Here is a 20,292-nt window from a genome sequence, read left to right on the forward strand (position 1 = left end):
AAAACGAAATCTAAAGCACTAGGACTAGGTGGCTGGAGCCGCCGCACATCTTAGCCATTACAATGGTTGGAAGCAGTCGATCAGTTAACCCTTCTTGGAATCCCCTTCTCTCATTCCGTCGAGGAAACAACCTCCAGAACGTGGGAAAAGGCGTTCGGCCATTTCCAGGGCATGCTACGTTCAAATATCGGTCGCTGCTTCACCCTCTTTCAACGAGTAAGATTCCTGAAAGTGGAGGCCTTCTCAAGAATCATTTACGTCGGCCAGATCCTTCCCTGTCCACCGCTGCTGATCGAGAAAATTAATCGAGCGGCCCTGAAATTTCTGTGGGCCGGCCGGCTGGAACGGCCCCCTCCTGGAACCATCTATCGGAGCGTCGATGAAGGTGGCCTAGCGATGATTCACACCGAATTTTTCCTCGGCTCCCTTTTCTTACGCCAAATCCTGTCTTCTGTACTGGGGCCTGACACGGTGGATCGTTTCCTCCTACGGTATTGGCTGGCCTTCCCCACGCGTGGCCTGCTGGGACTTTATGCTGTAACGGCTGCCCCAGTCGCCTTCCGGAACACCATCTGGAAGACTATCCCGCGCCTACCTTTCTCCGTTCGAGACTCCTTTTTCCTCTTCAATCACCGGCTCCTCTATACCCGTGAGAGGGCCAATCGTATAGATGGTACGATAAATCCCGAGTGTGATAGGTGCAAAGGTGACATTGAATCAGCGGAGCACCTAATGATTGGATGCCCGTCGCGTGCAACGGCTATCAACTGGCTCAAAAACAAACTACAGTCCCTAGGCTGCTCCGGCACCTGGACGAATTGGATCAACGGCGATATAGGACAACTCCCACTCGACGCCCCGGCTCGCCTCCTTGTCGCAGTCTTCGTGGATATCACATGGCGAACAAGACAGAGAAAACGGCTTCCTTCGATCGCAGAATACGAGTCCAAATGGACGCAGTTAGTCCAACGTTTCTAAATCGGAGTCTTTAGCACAGCTGAATTGTCCCCCCCCCTCCCCGCAAGTCATTATGGTGATCTCCAGTTTCAAAATCAGGTCTCATTGTCTATCTCAGTTTCATTGTACACTTCCACGCGACGGCTTTTTGTATAATGTAAAATGTTAATCTAGTTTTGGCACAGTAAATACAGGAACGTTTCCAACTCAAAAAAAATTCCCGGTATGGGAACGGAGAGATACGTTTTATTGAGGAATTCTATTGTTTCAATTCTTTTCGTTTATTTGCGGATATTTCCGGTGTTACAGTAACAAGTTGGAAATCAGCAAAGATAATCCCAATTTGATGTTGGTCCGTGTGGGGTGCGGAAGTTCCTCTGGAGTTGGTCCCGGTAGGGTGGAAGGCAACAGACGGCGTGGCAGTTTTCGTACCTGCCATCTAGTAGTATTTGGGAGAGTCAAAATCAGTATTTCGAAAAAGATTGCATTATTGGAAAAGATCAAAGCGTCGGTATCGATGATTTCCCGTAATGTCCCAGGCAAAAACGGTCACATCTGATCATTATGAGGCGTAAAGAGTCTGCAATTGTGCAATGCTAGGCAAAACATGTGGTACTGGAGATGCAGAGTATCGATCCCCGTACTTCTAGCATGCTAAGCGAGCGCTATTCCATCTGAGCTACATCCCCATGAAATGCCACACTTGAAGTGATTATAGACAACAATAATAAAATCAGAATGGATCTTCTAGGGCTCATCCGGGAATCGAACCCGGGACCTCTCGCACCCTAAGCGAGAATCATACGACTAGACCAATGAGCCGTGTTCAAAGTGTGTCAAAATGTGTTTCGAGCGTCTATGTCCAAAGTGAATTGCTTGTCTTTTGAGTTATGCGATTGGGTTCACTTTGTAGCTGTGACGAAAAAGATTGGCCGTCTACCGGACTATTCTTGTTTGATTTACATTTTTAATGTGCCGAAATAGCTCAGTTGGGAGAGCGTTAGACTGAAGATCTAAAGGTCCCTGATTCGATCCCGGGTTTCGGCAGGAATCTTCGTTCAAAATCCCATATGGTCTAGTGGCTAGGATACCTGGCTTTCACCCAAGAGGCTCGTCGGACGTGTTTTGGGTGAGCTCCTCAAGCCGCCAGGTGGCCCAGCCACTAGACCAGTTATTTGGACCTTCTCAACCGTGCCCTGTGCCACTACGTGGTTTATTGTGCTTCTACTAACTTAGTGCACAGTTTTAGTGCAGGTGGAGTGTGTAATTTGTGTTTATTTCCCCACCCCCCTCCCGACGCTAGGCTTGAGGCTCTGCTTCGCCATGCGGTACGAGGACACCTTTGAGATCGGGTTCGGCAACCCTTTCCCCAGGCTTCAATTGTTATCCGTACACCGTTTCATCACCGGTCTGGGACTCAGCGAAAGCCAGATTCTGGCAATTGCACCAGTCCTTTTGGTTGGCGACCAGGTCGTCCGAGTCACTCTGTTCAAAACGGCGGACGTAACGGCCATCCTAAACCAACATGGCGGCGCCCGACAGCATTGTATTGAAGGTCGTCAGATCAACGTTCTCATCAAGGACCCAAATGTGGAGGAGCGTTTTGTGAGGGTTTCTGATTACCCAGCAAATGCCAACATGGAAGTAATGAAAGTCCGGTTGCGTGAATTTGGTACTGTCCTTGACCTTCGCCGGGACCGATATGCTGGAGCCACAGCCGGAATGATTCCATGTCTTACCGGTCAACTCACGGTTCGGATGACGCTTAACTCTCCGATACCCTCCTATCTTCAAGTTGGTGAACATAAAGTGTACATTCGATACGCCAACCAGCCGGTAACGTGTCGTGAGTGCAACCTCCCCGGTCATATGGCTCTGGACTGCCCTGCACGGAAAAACCGCCTATTACCGGCACCACCGAAGATTGCACCACAGAAACCCAATGGGGGAAAGGAAAAGTCGATGGCGGCAGCTCTTCAATCGGCTTCAAGGCCGCCGAGCACCCCGACTGAATTTCCGCCTCTCCCGGATAGATCTTGGACGGAGGTCTCAAGACGGAAGAAGACCCAAAACAAGACTGAGAGTGATGAGACGATTTTAGTACCAGAAACACCGCCGATCAGCGTCTTACCCTCGGCAGAGTCATCGACGGACATAGTGGGCGACTCCCAAGAAATGGAGACTCTCTCGGCGGAACCGACGCCAACAGGCGAAGTGCTCCTCGACCTAGCACGGGAGCACGGCCACACAGACATGTCACCGTCCGAATTTGAGGAGGACATGTCCACCAAAGAAACATCAAGTTCCAGCGTGCCTGCATCGCCAAAGAGAAGACGGACGCGATCGAGAAAACAGACGAAAACGCAAAACTAATCATGAAGGTCGCATCTATAAATATTGCTAGAATCAGCACACCGGAACGTCTTCAACTACTCCTCAACTATTGTGTTTCAAATGAGTTTGATGTCATCTGCCTACAAGAAGTAGCATTCTCATCGTGCCCCATTCTCGAAAGTCGATTTCAAGTTTTTGCTTCACCCGGCCCCAACAAGGCGGGTACTGCCGTGTTAGTTTCCAAAACCCTGAAAGTGCAATCTCATATGTGTGACCCTGATGGTCGTATCCTCTGTGTTAATTTTGGTCAAGTGTCATTTGTGTCTCTCTATGCACCCTCGGGTAGAATTTTCCGTGATGAAAGAAGTACCTTTTTCCGAGTGATTGTGCCTGCCTTTTTGTCCTGTGTAAAAGAGCCAATAGTACTCATGGGGGATTTTAACGCGGTTGATGATCGGGGCGACAGACTCCGGAAGGCTGGAACGACCCCTTCCACCCCAGTCGATCATGCGTTAGTAGCTTTAGTTGGGGGATTAGAGCTGGTGGATGTATGGAAGGCCTTACGACCCCGTGACTCAGGTCACACCTATTTCCACCAGGGTGGATCAGCGCGGATCGACCGCATTTACTGCTCCAGATCCATCCGCCAGGAGTTCACACTGATTACAACCGATACTACGTACGTGACGGACCATGCGGTGCTTCACGCCGCTTGTTCGATCCTGCCGGTACTCCCAACGCCTAGACCCCCCCGACCGTCTATTTGGAAACTCAATACGACAATTTTGTCGGAAGATGCTTTTCGTCGACAGCTGACGACGTTTATTCGACACGCCACAGCTCTCCCACTCAAAGCCGTCAACGTCGTGACTTGGTGGGACTCCGTTTTCAAACCGGGTGTCAAGCGGATTGCTCAAAGCTATTGCAGACGACGAGCCTCTTTAGTCAAGGAAATGGGCCAATTTTACCAAAACTGCCTGGCTGAAATTACGGACCCTACGACTGAGCTCGATTGGCCCACCTTCCAAGCCTTGCGCGAGGAAGCACGGGAGTGGCACCTCCGCGCCCTCATGGGGGCGAAAATCAGATCCCGAAGTGTGACGGATAGCGACATCGACAGCCCTTCCCTCTTTCATGTCAGGAAAGAAAAGAGCAACGGCCGGAACGTCAACATCGTGGAACTACACACCGACACTGAAGGACAACTATTGGATCTGGGAGCAATCAACGCCGCCCTCACTAACGGATTCCAATCGGTTTTTGGTCAGAACCACGCCGGCGACTCTCAATCGGGGACGTCCTTCTTGAACAGCATCGGTAGCCGCCCCCAAATTCCGGACTTAACATCGCCGCCGACCTTGATCGACCTAACTGCAGTTGTCACACGGCTGCCCTCAAACAAAAGTCCAGGAGAAGATGGCATCCCCTACGACTTCTACAAACAATTTTGGGATGTCATTGGGCCCGTGTTTCTGGAAATGTTCACATCAGTTTTACACGACGGACGGGTATCCGGATCCCAGTCGGTCGGCCTCGTCCGCCTCATCCCGAAGTGCGAGAGCCCGTCAAAAGCCACGGATTACCGGCCCATAACACTGCTCAACTGTGATTATAAAATCATGGCGGGAGTAATGGCGGCACGACTGAAGAAAACGCTTCCACAGGTGATCGGCGACGCCCAACGTGGCGGCATTCCGGGCCGAAGAATTAGTGACAACTTGTCCCTCTACCGCGACATCCTCGCCTTCGTTGGAGAGCGTAACATCGATTTAGGGATGGGCCCGAATATTACATCTGTGCCAGGATGGTGATTGGGATTGATTTCGCCAAGGCGTACGACCTAGTACAGCGCGATATTCTTTGGGACATCATGGGAAAATTTGGATATCCCCCTACTTTCGTGACGTGGATTAAAACCCTCTACACCGACGCCAAAATGTTCTTGCTGAACGGCCAGTCGATTGCTGGAAAGGTGGACTGCTTGTCATCTTTACGGCAAGGATGCCCCCTTTCCATACACCTTTATGTGTTATTCCTGGAACCACTGCTGCTCCGATTATCAACAGAAATGAAAGGCATCTCCTTTTTTGGAAGGAAGGTGGCCGTGCGTGCATTTGTCGACGACGTGGCAGTTTTTACTGACAACGACGAAGATATCATCTTAAGTGACCAAGTGATCGGCGATTTTTGCAAATGGACGTCCAGCCGTCTCAACAAAACGAAATCTAAAGCACTAGGACTAGGTGGCTGGAGCCGCCGCACATCTTAGCCATTACAATGGTTGGAAGCAGTCGATCAGTTAACCCTTCTTGGAATCCCCTTCTCTCATTCCGTCGAGGAAACAACCTCCAGAACGTGGGAAAAGGCGTTCGGCCATTTCCAGGGCATGCTACGTTCAAATATCGGTCGCTGCTTCACCCTCTTTCAACGAGTAAGATTCCTGAAAGTGGAGGCCTTCTCAAGAATCATTTACGTCGGCCAGATCCTTCCCTGTCCACCGCTGCTGATCGAGAAAATTAATCGAGCGGCCCTGAAATTTCTGTGGGCCGGCCGGCTGGAACGGCCCCCTCCTGGAACCATCTATCGGAGCGTCGATGAAGGTGGCCTAGCGATGATTCACACCGAATTTTTCCTCGGCTCCCTTTTCTTACGCCAAATCCTGTCTTCTGTACTGGGGCCTGACACGGTGGATCGTTTCCTCCTACGGTATTGGCTGGCCTTCCCCACGCGTGGCCTGCTGGGACTTTATGCTGTAACGGCTGCCCCAGTCGCCTTCCGGAACACCATCTGGAAGACTATCCCGCGCCTACCTTTCTCCGTTCGAGACTCCTTTTTCCTCTTCAATCACCGGCTCCTCTATACCCGTGAGAGGGCCAATCGTATAGATGGTACGATAAATCCCGAGTGTGATAGGTGCAAAGGTGACATTGAATCAGCGGAGCACCTAATGATTGGATGCCCGTCGCGTGCAACGGCTATCAACTGGCTCAAAAACAAACTACAGTCCCTAGGCTGCTCCGGCACCTGGACGAATTGGATCAACGGCGATATAGGACAACTCCCACTCGACGCCCCGGCTCGCCTCCTTGTCGCAGTCTTCGTGGATATCACATGGCGAACAAGACAGAGAAAACGGCTTCCTTCGATCGCAGAATACGAGTCCAAATGGACGCAGTTAGTCCAACGTTTCTAAATCGGAGTCTTTAGCACAGCTGAATTGTCCCCCCCCCTCCCCGCAAGTCATTATGGTGATCTCCAGTTTCAAAATCAGGTCTCATTGTCTATCTCAGTTTCATTGTACACTTCCACGCGACGGCTTTTTGTATAATGTAAAATGTTAATCTAGTTTTAGCACAGTAAATACAGGAACGTTTCCAACTCAAAAAAAATTCCCGGTATGGGAACGGAGAGATACGTTTTATTGAGGAATTCTATTGTTTCAATTCTTTTCGTTTATTTGCGGATATTTCCGGTGTTACAGTAACAAGTTGGAAATCAGCAAAGATCATCCCAATTTGATGTTGGTCCGTGTGGGGTGCGGAAGTTCCTCTGGAGTTGGTCCCGGTAGGGTGGAAGGCAACAGACGGCGTGGCAGTTTTCGTACCTGCCATCTAGTAGTATTTGGGAGAGTCAAAATCAGTATTTCGAAAAAGATTGCATTATTGGAAAAGATCAAAGCGTCGGTATCGATGATTTCCCGTCATGTCCCAGGCAAAAACGGTCACATCTGATCATTATGAGGCGTAAAGAGTCTGCAATTGTGCAATGCTAGGCAAAACATGTGGTACTGGAGATGCAGGGTATCGATCCCCGTACTTCTCGCATGCTAAGCGAGTGCTCTACCATCTGAGCTACATCCCCATGAAATACAACACTTGAAGTGATTATAGACGACAATAATAAAATCAGAATGGATCTTCTAGGGCTCATCCGGGAATCGAACCCGGGACCTCTCGCACCCTAAGCGAGAATCATACGACTAGACCAATGAGCCGTGTTCAAAGTGTGTCAAAATGTGTTTCGAGCGTCTATGTCCAAAGTGAATTGCTTGTCTTTTGAGTTATGCGATTGGGTTCACTTTGTAGCTGTGACGAAAAAGATTGGCCGTCTACCGGACTATTCTTGTTTGATTTACATTTTTAATGTGCCGAAATAGCTCAGTTGGGAGAGCGTTAGACTGAAGATCTAAAGGTCCCTGATTCGATCCCGGGTTTCGGCAGGAATCTTCGTTCAAAATCCCATATGGTCTAGTGGCTAGGATACCTGGCTTTCACCCAAGAGGCTCGTCGGACGTGTTTTGGGTGAGCTCCTCAAGCCGCCAGGTGGCCCAGCCACTAGACCAGTTATTTGGACCTTCTCAACCGTGCCCTGTGCCACTACGTGGTTTATTGTGCTTCTACTAACTTAGTGCACAGTTTTAGTGCAGGTGGAGTGTGTAATTTGTGTTTATTTCCCCACCCCCCTCCCGACGCTAGGCTTGAGGCTCTGCTTCGCCATGCGGTACGAGGACACCTTTGAGATCGGGTTCGGCAACCCTTTCCCCAGGCTTCAATTGTTATCCGTACACCGTTTCATCACCGGTCTGGGACTCAGCGAAAGCCAGATTCTGGCAATTGCATCAGTCCTTTTGGTTGGCGACCAGGTCGTCCGAGTCACTCTGTTCAAAACGGCGGACGTAACGGCCATCCTAAACCAACATGGCGGCGCCCGACAGCATTGTATTGAAGGTCGTCAGATCAACGTTCTCATCAAGGACCCAAATGTGGAGGAGCGTTTTGTGAGGGTTTCTGATTACCCAGCAAATGCCAACATGGAAGTAATGAAAGTCCGGTTGCGTGAATTTGGTACTGTCCTTGACCTTCGCCGGGACCGATATGCTGGAGCCACAGCCGGAATGATTCCATGTCTTACCGGTCAACTCACGGTTCGGATGACGCTTAACTCTCCGATACCCTCCTATCTTCAAGTTGGTGAACATAAAGTGTACATTCGATACGCCAACCAGCCGGTAACGTGTCGTGAGTGCAACCTCCCCGGTCATATGGCTCTGGACTGCCCTGCACGGAAAAACCGCCTATTACCGGCACCACCGAAGATTGCACCACAGAAACCCAATGGGGGAAAGGAAAAGTCGATGGCGGCAGCTCTTCAATCGGCTTCAAGGCCGCCGAGCACCCCGACTGAATTCCCGCCTCTCCCGGATAGATCTTGGACGGAGGTCTCAAGACGGAAGAAGACCCAAAACAAGACTGAGAGTGATGAGACGATTTTAGTACCAGAAACACCGCCGATCAGCGTCTTACCCTCGGCAGAGTCATCGACGGACATAGTGGGCGACTCCCAAGAAATGGAGACTCTCTCGGCGGAACCGACGCCAACAGGCGAAGTGCTCCTCGACCTAGCACGGGAGCACGGCCACACAGACATGTCACCGTCCGAATTTGAGGAGGACATGTCCACCAAAGAAACATCAAGTTCCAGCGTGCCTGCATCGCCAAAGAGAAGACGGACGCGATCGAGAAAACAGACGAAAACGCAAAACTAATCATGAAGGTCGCATCTATAAATATTGCTAGAATCAGCACACCGGAACGTCTTCAACTACTCCTCAACTATTGTGTTTCAAATGAGTTTGATGTCATCTGCCTACAAGAAGTAGCATTCTCATCGTGCCCCATTCTCGAAAGTCGATTTCAAGTTTTTGCTTCACCCGGCCCCAACAAGGCGGGTACTGCCGTGTTAGTTTCCAAAACCCTGAAAGTGCAATCTCATATGTGTGACCCTGATGGTCGTATCCTCTGTGTTAATTTTGGTCAAGTGTCATTTGTGTCTCTCTATGCACCCTCGGGTAGAATTTTCCGTGATGAAAGAAGTACCTTTTTCCGAGTGATTGTGCCTGCCTTTTTGTCCTGTGTAAAAGAGCCAATAGTACTCATGGGGGATTTTAACGCGGTTGATGATCGGGGCGACAGACTCCGGAAGGCTGGAACGACCCCTTCCACCCCAGTCAATCATGCGTTAGTAGCTTTAGTTGGGGGATTAGAGCTGGTGGATGTATGGAAGGCCTTACGACCCCGTGACTCAGGTCACACCTATTTCCACCAGGGTGGATCAGCGCGGATCGACCGCATTTACTGCTCCAGATCCATCCGCCAGGAGTTCACACTGATTACAACCGATACTACGTACGTGACGGACCATGCGGTGCTTCACGCCGCTTGTTCGATCCTGCCGGTACTCCCAACGCCTAGACCCCCCCGACCGTCTATTTGGAAACTCAATACGACAATTTTGTCGGAAGATGCTTTTCGTCGACAGCTGACGACGTTTATTCGACACGCCACAGCTCTCCCACTCAAAGCCGTCAACGTCGTGACTTGGTGGGACTCCGTTTTCAAACCGGGTGTCAAGCGGATTGCTCAAAGCTATTGCAGACGACGAGCCTCTTTAGTCAAGGAAATGGGCCAATTTTACCAAAACTGCCTGGCTGAAATTACGGACCCTACGACTGAGCTCGATTGGCCCACCTTCCAAGCCTTGCGCGAGGAAGCACGGGAGTGGCACCTCCGCGCCCTCATGGGGGCGAAAATCAGATCCCGAAGTGTGACGGATAGCGACATCGACAGCCCTTCCCTCTTTCATGTCAGGAAAGAAAAGAGCAACGGCCGGAACGTCAACATCGTGGAACTACACACCGACACTGAAGGACAACTATTGGATCTGGGAGCAATCAACGCCGCCCTCACTAACGGATTCCAATCGGTTTTTGGTCAGAACCACGCCGGCGACTCTCAATCGGGGACGTCCTTCTTGAACAGCATCGGTAGCCGCCCCCAAATTCCGGACTTAACATCGCCGCCGACCTTGATCGACCTAACTGCAGTTGTCACACGGCTGCCCTCAAACAAAAGTCCAGGAGAAGATGGCATCCCCTACGACTTCTACAAACAATTTTGGGATGTCATTGGGCCCGTGTTTCTGGAAATGTTCACATCAGTTTTACACGACGGACGGGTATCCGGATCCCAGTCGGTCGGCCTCGTCCGCCTCATCCCGAAGTGCGAGAGCCCGTCAAAAGCCACGGATTACCGGCCCATAACACTGCTCAACTGTGATTATAAAATCATGGCGGGAGTAATGGCGGCACGACTGAAGAAAACGCTTCCACAGGTGATCGGCGACGCCCAACGTGGCGGCATTCCGGGCCGAAGAATTAGTGACAACTTGTCCCTCTACCGCGACATCCTCGCCTTCGTTGGAGAGCGTAACATCGATTTAGGGATGGGCCCGAATATTACATCTGTGCCAGGATGGTGATTGGGATTGATTTCGCCAAGGCGTACGACCTAGTACAGCGCGATATTCTTTGGGACATCATGGGAAAATTTGGATATCCCCCTACTTTCGTGACGTGGATTAAAACCCTCTACACCGACGCCAAAATGTTCTTGCTGAACGGCCAGTCGATTGCTGGAAAGGTGGACTGCTTGTCATCTTTACGGCAAGGATGCCCCCTTTCCATACACCTTTATGTGTTATTCCTGGAACCACTGCTGCTCCGATTATCAACAGAAATGAAAGGCATCTCCTTTTTTGGAAGGAAGGTGGCCGTGCGTGCATTTGTCGACGACGTGGCAGTTTTTACTGACAACGACGAAGATATCATCTTAAGTGACCAAGTGATCGGCGATTTTTGCAAATGGACGTCCAGCCGTCTCAACAAAACGAAATCTAAAGCACTAGGACTAGGTGGCTGGAGCCGCCGCACATCTTAGCCATTACAATGGTTGGAAGCAGTCGATCAGTTAACCCTTCTTGGAATCCCCTTCTCTCATTCCGTCGAGGAAACAACCTCCAGAACGTGGGAAAAGGCGTTCGGCCATTTCCAGGGCATGCTACGTTCAAATATCGGTCGCTGCTTCACCCTCTTTCAACGAGTAAGATTCCTGAAAGTGGAGGCCTTCTCAAGAATCATTTACGTCGGCCAGATCCTTCCCTGTCCACCGCTGCTGATCGAGAAAATTAATCGAGCGGCCCTGAAATTTCTGTGGGCCGGCCGGCTGGAACGGCCCCCTCCTGGAACCATCTATCGGAGCGTCGATGAAGGTGGCCTAGCGATGATTCACACCGAATTTTTCCTCGGCTCCCTTTTCTTACGCCAAATCCTGTCTTCTGTACTGGGGCCTGACACGGTGGATCGTTTCCTCCTACGGTATTGGCTGGCCTTCCCCACGCGTGGCCTGCTGGGACTTTATGCTGTAACGGCTGCCCCAGTCGCCTTCCGGAACACCATCTGGAAGACTATCCCGCGCCTACCTTTCTCCGTTCGAGACTCCTTTTTCCTCTTCAATCACCGGCTCCTCTATACCCGTGAGAGGGCCAATCGTATAGATGGTACGATAAATCCCGAGTGTGATAGGTGCAAAAGTGACATTGAATCAGCGGAGCACCTAATGATTGGATGCCCGTCGCGTGCAACGGCTATCAACTGGCTCAAAAACAAACTACAGTCCCTAGGCTGCTCCGGCACCTGGACGAATTGGATCAACGGCGATATAGGACAACTCCCACTCGACGCCCCGGCTCGCCTCCTTGTCGCAGTCTTCGTGGATATCACATGGCGAACAAGACAGAGAAAACGGCTTCCTTCGATCGCAGAATACGAGTCCAAATGGACGCAGTTAGTCCAACGTTTCTAAATCGGAGTCTTTAGCACAGCTGAATTGTCCCCCCCCCCTCCCCGCAAGTCATTATGGTGATCTCCAGTTTCAAAATCAGGTCTCATTGTCTATCTCAGTTTCATTGTACACTTCCACGCGACGGCTTTTTGTATAATGTAAAATGTTAATCTAGTTTTGGCACAGTAAATACAGGAACGTTTCCAACTCAAAAAAAATTCCCGGTATGGGAACGGAGAGATACGTTTTATTGAGGAATTCTATTGTTTCAATTCTTTTCGTTTATTTGCGGATATTTCCGGTGTTACAGTAACAAGTTGGAAATCAGCAAAGATAATCCCAATTTGATGTTGGTCCGTGTGGGGTGCGGAAGTTCCTCTGGAGTTGGTCCCGGTAGGGTGGAAGGCAACAGACGGCGTGGCAGTTTTCGTACCTGCCATCTAGTAGTATTTGGGAGAGTCAAAATCAGTATTTCGAAAAAGATTGCATTATTGGAAAAGATCAAAGCGTCGGTATCGATGATTTCCCGTAATGTCCCAGGCAAAAACGGTCACATCTGATCATTATGAGGCGTAAAGAGTCTGCAATTGTGCAATGCTAGGCAAAACATGTGGTACTGGAGATGCAGGGTATCGATCCCCGTACTTCTCGCATGCTAAGCGAGCGCTCTACCATCTGAGCTACATCCCCATGAAATGCAACACTTGAAGTGATTATAGACAACAATAATAAAATCAGAATGGATCTTCTAGACCTCATCCGGGAATCGAACCCGGGACCTCTCGCACCCTAAGCGAGAATCATACGACTAGACCAATGAGCCGTGTTCAAAGAGTGTCAAAATGTGTTTCGAGCGTCTATGTCCAAAATGAATTGCTTGTCTTTTGAGTTATGCGATTGGGTTCACTTTGTAGCTGTGACGAAAAAGATTGGCTGTCTACCGGACTATTCTTGTTTGATTTACATTTTGAATGTGCCGAAATAGCTCAGTTGGGAGAGCGTTAGACTGAAGATCTAAAGGTCCCTGGTTCGATCACGGGTTTCGGCAGGAATCTTCGTTCAAAGTCCCATATGGTATAGTGGCTAGGATACCTGGCTTTCACCCAGGAGGCTCGGGTTCGATTCCCGGTATGGGAACGGAGAGATACGTTTTATTCAGGAATTCTATTGTTTCAATTCTTTTCGTTTATTTGCGGATATTTCCGGTGTTACAGTAACAAGTTGGAAATCAGCAAAGATAATCCCAATTTGATGTTGGTCCGTGTGGGGTGCGGAAGTTCCTCTGGAGTTGGTCCCGGTAGGGTGGAAGGCAACAGACGGCGTGGCAGTTTTCGTACCTGCCATCTAGTAGTATTTGGGAGAGTCAAAATCAGTATTTCGAAAAAGATTGCATTATTGGAAAAGATCAAAGCGTCGGTATCGATGATTTCCCGTAATGTCCCAGGCAAAAACGGTCACATCTGATCATTATGAGGCGTAAAGAGTCTGCAATTGTGCAATGCTAGGCAAAACATGTGGTACTGGAGATGCAGGGTATCGATCCCCGTACTTCTCGCATGCTAAGGGAGCGCTCTACCATCTGAGCTACATCCCCATGAAATGCAACACTTGAAGTGATTATAGACAACAATAATAAAATCAGAATGGATCTTCTAGGGCTCATCCGGGAATCGAACCCGGGACCTCTCGCACCCTAAGCGAGAATCATACGACTAGACCAATGAGCCGTGTTCAAAGAGTGTCAAAATGTGTTTCGAGCGTCTATGTCCAAAGTGAATTGCTTGTCTTTTGAGTTATGCGATTGGGTTCACTTTGTAGCTGTGACGAAAAAGATTGGCCGTCACCCGGACTATTCTTGTTTGATTTACATTTTGAATGTGCCGAAATAGCTCAGTTGGGAGAGCGTTAGACTGAAGATCTAAAGGTCCCTGGTTCGATCCCGGGTTTCGGCAGGAATCTTCGTTCAAAATCCCATTTGGTCTAGTGGCTAGGATACCTGGCTTTCACCCAGGAGGCTCGGGTTCGATTCACGGTATGGGAACGGAGAGATACGTTTTATTCAGGAACTCTATTGTTTCAATTCTTTTCGTTTATTTGCGGATATTTCCGGTGTTACAGTAACAAGTTGGAAATCAGCAAAGATAATCCCAATTTGATGTTGGTCCGTGTGGGGTGCGGAAGTTCCTCTGGAGTTGGTCCCGGTAGGGTGGAAGGCAACAGACGGCGTGGCAGTTTTCGTACCTGCCATCTAGTAGTATTTGGGAGAGTCAAAATCAGTATTTCGAAAAAGATTGCATTATTGGAAAAGATCAAAGCGTCGGTATCGATGATTTCCCGTAATGTCCCAGGCAAAAACGGTCACATCTGATCATTATGAGGCGTAAAGAGTCTGCAATTGTGCAATGCTAGGCAAAACATGTGGTACTGGAGATGCAGGGTATCGATCCCCGTACTTCTCGCATGCTAAGCGAGCGCTCTACCATCTGAGCTACATCCCCATGAAATGCAACACTTGAAGTGATTATAGACAACAATAATAAAATCAAAATGGATCTTCTAGGGCTCATCCGGGAATCGAACCCGGGACCTCTCGCACCCTAAGCGAGAATCATACGACTAGACCAATGAGCCGTGTTCAAAGAGTGTCAAAATGTGTTTCGAGCGTCTATGTCCAAAGTGAATTGCTTGTCTTTTGAGTTATGCGATTGGGTTCACTTTGTAGCTGTGACGAAAAAGATTGGCCGTCACCCGGACTATTCTTGTTTGATTTACAATTTGAATGTGCCGAAATAGCTCAGTTGGGAGAGCGTTAGACTGAAGATCTAAAGGTCCCTGGTTCGATCCCGGGTTTCGGCAGGAATCTTCGTTCAAAATCCCATTTGGTCTAGTGGCTAGGATACCTGGCTTTCACCCAGGAGGCTCGGGTTCGATTCACGGTATGGGAACGGAGAGATACGTTTTATTCAGGAACTCTATTGTTTCAATTCTTTTCGTTTATTTGCGGATATTTCCGGTGTTACAGTAACAAGTTGGAAATCAGCAAAGATAATCCCAATTTGATGTTGGTCCGTGTGGGGTGCGGAAGTTCCTCTGGAGTTGGTCCCGGTAGGGTGGAAGGCAACAGACGGCGTGGCAGTTTTCGTACCTGCCATCTAGTAGTATTTGGGAGAGTCAAAATCAGTATTTCGAAAAAGATTGCATTATTGGAAAAGATCAAAGCGTCGGTATCGATGATTTCCCGTAATGTCCCAGGCAAAAACGGTCACATCTGATCATTATGAGGCGTAAAGAGTCTGCAATTGTGCAATGCTAGGCAAAACATGTGGTACTGGAGATGCAGGGTATCGATCCCCGTACTTCTCGCATGCTAAGCGAGCGCTCTACCATCTGAGCTACATCCCCATGAAATGCGACTATTCTTGTTTGATTTACATTTTGAATGTGCCGAAATAGCTCAGTTGGGAGAGCGTTGTCCACCATGTCCAAAGTGAATTGCTTGTGTTCTCACTATACGAGAACATGAAATGAATGGCTGCATCAGCTGTTGTAAGCAGCTGACTGGAACGACTAGAAAGTCAGTAATGGACTTGTGTATAGTTTGGTTCCTGATAATTAAATAGTTTAGTAAAGCGAAAGGGAAATAAATTATGAGGCGTAATAATACCTGGGAATAACAGGATACTCATGTACAAGAATAGAGGGTGATAATCACTCGTACAATATGACAACCCACCTGGTATGAGGGAAAACATTAAATTAGAAAGAGGTGTAGGTTATGACAAGAAGGGAAATTTAGCAATGACTTGAAGTAAAGAGCATGAATCACGAGGCCTGACAGTTACAATGCCTCACAATCAAATCATGTCACGAAGGACTTCAACTGAATAAATAAATGATGTTTTAGATTCAGGCACACATAACGAACAAGGAATTATTGTACCTGATACAAATGACGGAAATATCACTAAATTATCGTAACTGACCACAAGAATGGGAACAAGCAAGTCTGTCAGAGAACAGAAACTACACGCTGCTCATGCAAATCACGCTTCAGCAGACGATAAAATGGCGAGGGAACTGACAGCGAGAAGAAGAAGAAGGGAGGAGAGATAAAGAGAGGCGCAAATTATAGTTAGACGTTGCCAGATTGTAATAATACAGATGACACACATGAAGTGATTATAGACAACAATAATAAAATCAGAATGGATCTTCTAGGGCTCATCCGGGAATCGAACCCGGGACCTCTCGCACCCTAAGCGAGAATCATACGACTAGACCAATGAGCCGTGTTCAAAGAGTGTCAAAATGTGTTTCGAGCGTCTATGTCCAAAGTGAATTGCTTGTCTTTTGAGTTATGCGATTGGGTTCACTTTGTAGCTGTGACAAAAAAGATTGGCCGTCACCCGGACTATTCTTGTTTGATTTACATTTCGAATGTGCCGAAATAGCTCAGTTGGGAGAGCGTTAGACTGAAGATCTAAAGGTCCCTGGTTCCATCCTGGGTTTCGGCAGGAATCTTCGTTCAAAATCCCATATGGTCTAGTTACTAGGATACCTGGCTTTCACCCAGGAGGCTCGGGTTCGATTCCCGGTATGGGATCGGAGAGATACGTTTTATTCATGAATTCTATTATTTCAATTCTTTTCGTTTATTTGCGGATATTTCCGGTGTTACAGTAACAAGTTGGAAATCAGCAAAGATAATCCCAATTTGATGTTGGTCCGTGTGGGGTGCGGAAGTTCCTCTGGAGTTGGTCCCGGTAGGGTGGAAGGCAACAGACGGCGTGGCAGTTTTCGTACCTGCCATCTAGTAGTATTTGGGAGAGTCAAAATCAGTATTTCGAAAAAGATTGCATTATTGGAAAAGATCAAAGCGTCGGTATCGATGATTTCCCGTAATGTCCCAGGCAAAAACGGTCACATCTGATCATTATGAGGCGTAAAGAGTCTGCAATTGTGCAATGCTAGGCAAAACATGTGGTACTGGAGATGCAGGGTATCGATCCCCGTACTTCTCGCATGCTAAGCGAGCGCTCTACCATCTGAGCTACATCCCCATGAAATGCAACACTTGAAGTGATTATAGACAACAATAATAAAATCAGAATGGATCTTCTAGGCCTCATCCGGGAATCGAACCCGGGACCTCTCGCACCCTAAGCGAGAATCATACGACTAGACCAATGAGCCGTGTTCAAAGAGTGTCAAAATGTGTTTCGAGCGTCTATGTCCAAAATGAATTGCTTGTCTTTTGAGTTATGCGATTGGGTTCACTTTGTAGCTGTGACGAAAAAGATTGGCTGTCTACCGGACTATTCTTGTTTGATTTACATTTTGAATGTGCCGAAATAGCTCAGTTGGGAGAGCGTTAGACTGAAGATCTAAAGGTCCCTGGTTCGATCACGGGTTTCGGCAGGATTCTTCGTTCAAAATCCCATTTGGTCTAGTGGCTAGGATACCTGGCTTTCACCCAGGAGGCTCGGGTTCGATTCCCGGTATGGGAACGGAGAGATACGTTTTATTCAGGAATTCTATTGTTTCAATTCTTTTCGTTTATTTGCGGATATTTCCGGTGTTACAGTAACAAGTTGGAAATCAGCAAAGATAATCCCAATTTGATGTTGGTCCGTGTGGGGTGCGGAAGTTCCTCTGGAGTTGGTCCCGGTAGGGTGGAAGGCAACAGACGGCGTGGCAGTTTTCGTACCTGCCATCTAGTAGTATTTGGGAGAGTCAAAATCAGTATTTCGAAAAAGATTGCATTATTGGAAAGGATCAAAGCGTCGGTATCGATGATTTCCCGTAATGTCCCAGGCAAAAACGGTCACATCTGATCATTATGAGGCGTAAAGAGTCTGCAATTGTGCAATGCTAGGCAAAACATGTGGTACTGGAGATGCAGGGTATCGATCCCCGTACTTCTCGCATGCTAAGCGAGCGCTCTACCATCTGAGCTACATCCCCATGAAATGCAACACTTGAAGTGATTATAGACAACAATAATAAAATCAGAATGGATCTTCTAGGCCTCATCCGGGAATCGAACCCGGGACCTCTCGCACCCTAAGCGAGAATCATACGACTAGACCAATGAGCCGTGTTCAAAGAGTGTCAAAATGTGTTTCGAGCGTCTATGTCCAAAATGAATTGCTTGTCTTTTGAGTTATGCGATTGGGTTCACTTTGTAGCTGTGACGAAAAAGATTGGCTGTCTACCGGACTATTCTTGTTTGATTTACATTTTGAATGTGCCGAAATAGCTCAGTTGGGAGAGCGTTAGACTGAAGATCTAAAGGTCCCTGGTTCGATCACGGGTTTCGGCAGGAATCTTCGTTCAAAATCCCATATGGTCTAGTGGCTAGGATACCTGGTTTTCACCCAGGAGGCTCGGGTTCGATTCACGGTATGGGAACGGAGAGATACGTTTTATTCAGGAACTCTATTGTTTCAATTCTTTTCGTTTATTTGCGGATATTTCCGGTGTTACAGTAACAAGTTGGAAATCAGCAAAGATAATCCCAATTTGATGTTGGTCCGTGTGGGGTGCGGAAGTTCCTCTGGAGTTGGTCCCGGTAGGGTGGAAGGCAACAGACGGCGTGGCAGTTTTCGTACCTGCCATCTAGTAGTATTTGGGAGAGTCAAAATCAGTATTTCGAAAAAGATTGCATTATTGGAAAAGATCAAAGCGTCGGTATCGATGATTTCCCGTAATGTCCCAGGCAAAAACGGTCACATCTGATCATTATGAGGCGTAAAGAGTCTGCAATTGTGCAATGCTAGGCAAAACATGTGGTACTGGAGATGCAGGGTATCGATCCCCGTACTTCTCGCATGCTAAGCGAGCGCTCTACCATCTGAGCTACATCCCCATGAAATGCAACACTTGAAGTGATTATAGACAACAATAATAAAATCAGAATGGATCTTCTAGGCCTCATCCGGGATTCGAACCCGGGACCTCTCGCACCCTAAGCGAGAATCATACGACTAGACCAATGAGCCGTGTTCAAAGAGTGTCAAAATGTGTTTCGAGCGTCTATGTCCAAAATGAATTGCTTGTCTTTTGAGTTATGCGATTGGGTTCACTTTGTAGCTGTGACGAAAAAGATTGGCTGTCTACCGGACTATTCTTGTTTGATTTACATTTTGAATGTGCCGAAATAGCTCAGTTGGGAGAGCGTTAGACTGAAGATCTAAAGGTCCCTGGTTCGATCACGGGTTTCGGCAGGAATCTTCGTTCAAAATCCCATATGGTCTAGTGGCTAGGATACCTGGCTTTCACCCAGGAGGCTCGGGTTCGATTCACGGTATGGGAACGGAGTGATACGTTTTATTCAGGAACTCTATTGTTTCAATTCTTTTCGTTTATTTGCGGATATTTCCGGTGTTACAGTAACAAGTTGGAAATCAGCAAAGATAATCCCAATTTGATGTTGGTCCGTGTGGGGTGCGGAAGTTCCTCTGGAGTTGGTCCCGGTAGGGTGGAAGGCAACAGACGGCGTGGCAGTTTTCGTACCTGCCATCTAGTAGTATTTGGGAGAGTCAAAATCAGTATTTCGAAAAAGATTGCATTATTGGAAAAGATCAAAGCGTCGGTATCGATGATTTCCCGTAATGTCCCAGGCAAAAACGGTCACATCTGATCATTATGAGGCGTAAAGAGTCTGCAATTGTGCAATGCTAGGCAAAACATGTGGTACTGGAGATGCAGGGTATCGATCCCCGTACTTCTCGCATGCTAAGCGAGCGCTCTACCATCTGAGCTACATCCCCATGAAATGCAACACTTGAAGTGATTATAGACAACAATAATAAAATCAGAATGGATCTTCTAGGGCTCATCCGGGAATCGAACCCGGGACCTCTCGCACCCTAAGCGAGAATCATACGACTAGACCAATGAGCCGTGTTCAAAGAGTGTCAAAATGTGTTTCGAGCGTCTATGTCCAAAGTGAATTGCTTGTCTTTTGAGTTATGCGATTGGGTTCACTTTGTAGCTGTGACGAAAAAGATTGGCCGTCACCCGGACTATTCTTGTTTGATTTACATTTTGAATGTGCCGAAATAGCTCAGTTGGGAGAGCGTTAGACTGAAGATCTAAAGGTCCCTGGTTCGATCCCGGGTTTCGGCAGGATTCTTCGTTCAAAATCCCATTTGGTCTAGTGGCTAGGATACCTGGCTTTCACCCAGGAGGCTCGGGTTCGATTCACGGTATGGGAACGGAGAGATACGTTTTATTCAGGAACTCTATTGTTTCAATTCTTTTCGTTTATTTGCGGATATTTCCGGTGTTACAGTAACAAGTTGGAAATCAGCAAAGATAA

The 20,292-nt window shown here is 48.1% G+C and overlaps 9 non-coding genes across 9 annotated transcripts; 3 read left to right on the forward strand and 6 right to left on the reverse strand.

Moving 5' to 3' along the window:
* Nucleotides 1-1,707: 1,707 nt before the first annotated feature.
* Nucleotides 1,708-1,779, reverse strand: Trnap-agg. Its single transcript has one exon. It is a non-coding gene; the product is annotated as a tRNA-Pro (tRNA).
* Nucleotides 1,780-7,213: 5,434 nt separating this feature from the next.
* Nucleotides 7,214-7,285, reverse strand: Trnap-agg. Its single transcript has one exon. It is a non-coding gene; the product is annotated as a tRNA-Pro (tRNA).
* A 6,339-nt stretch (nt 7,286-13,624) lies between these two features.
* Trnap-agg lies at nt 13,625-13,696 on the reverse strand. The gene has a single exon. It is a non-coding gene; the product is annotated as a tRNA-Pro (tRNA).
* Nucleotides 13,697-13,848: 152 nt separating this feature from the next.
* Trnaf-gaa lies at nt 13,849-13,921 on the forward strand. Its single transcript has one exon. It is a non-coding gene; the product is annotated as a tRNA-Phe (tRNA).
* Nucleotides 13,922-14,528: 607 nt separating this feature from the next.
* On the reverse strand, nt 14,529-14,600 carry Trnap-agg. Its single transcript has one exon. It is a non-coding gene; the product is annotated as a tRNA-Pro (tRNA).
* A 152-nt stretch (nt 14,601-14,752) lies between these two features.
* Nucleotides 14,753-14,825, forward strand: Trnaf-gaa. Its single transcript has one exon. It is a non-coding gene; the product is annotated as a tRNA-Phe (tRNA).
* A 1,361-nt stretch (nt 14,826-16,186) lies between these two features.
* On the reverse strand, nt 16,187-16,258 carry Trnap-agg. The gene has a single exon. It is a non-coding gene; the product is annotated as a tRNA-Pro (tRNA).
* A 3,544-nt stretch (nt 16,259-19,802) lies between these two features.
* On the reverse strand, nt 19,803-19,874 carry Trnap-agg. Its single transcript has one exon. It is a non-coding gene; the product is annotated as a tRNA-Pro (tRNA).
* Nucleotides 19,875-20,026: 152 nt separating this feature from the next.
* Trnaf-gaa lies at nt 20,027-20,099 on the forward strand. Its single transcript has one exon. It is a non-coding gene; the product is annotated as a tRNA-Phe (tRNA).
* The last annotated feature ends 193 nt before the right edge of the window (nt 20,100-20,292 follow it).

The sequence above is a fragment of the Daphnia pulicaria genome, chromosome 7 (genome assembly GCF_021234035.1).
Source record: "Daphnia pulicaria isolate SC F1-1A chromosome 7, SC_F0-13Bv2, whole genome shotgun sequence".
Lineage (NCBI taxonomy): Eukaryota > Metazoa > Arthropoda > Branchiopoda > Diplostraca > Daphniidae > Daphnia > Daphnia pulicaria.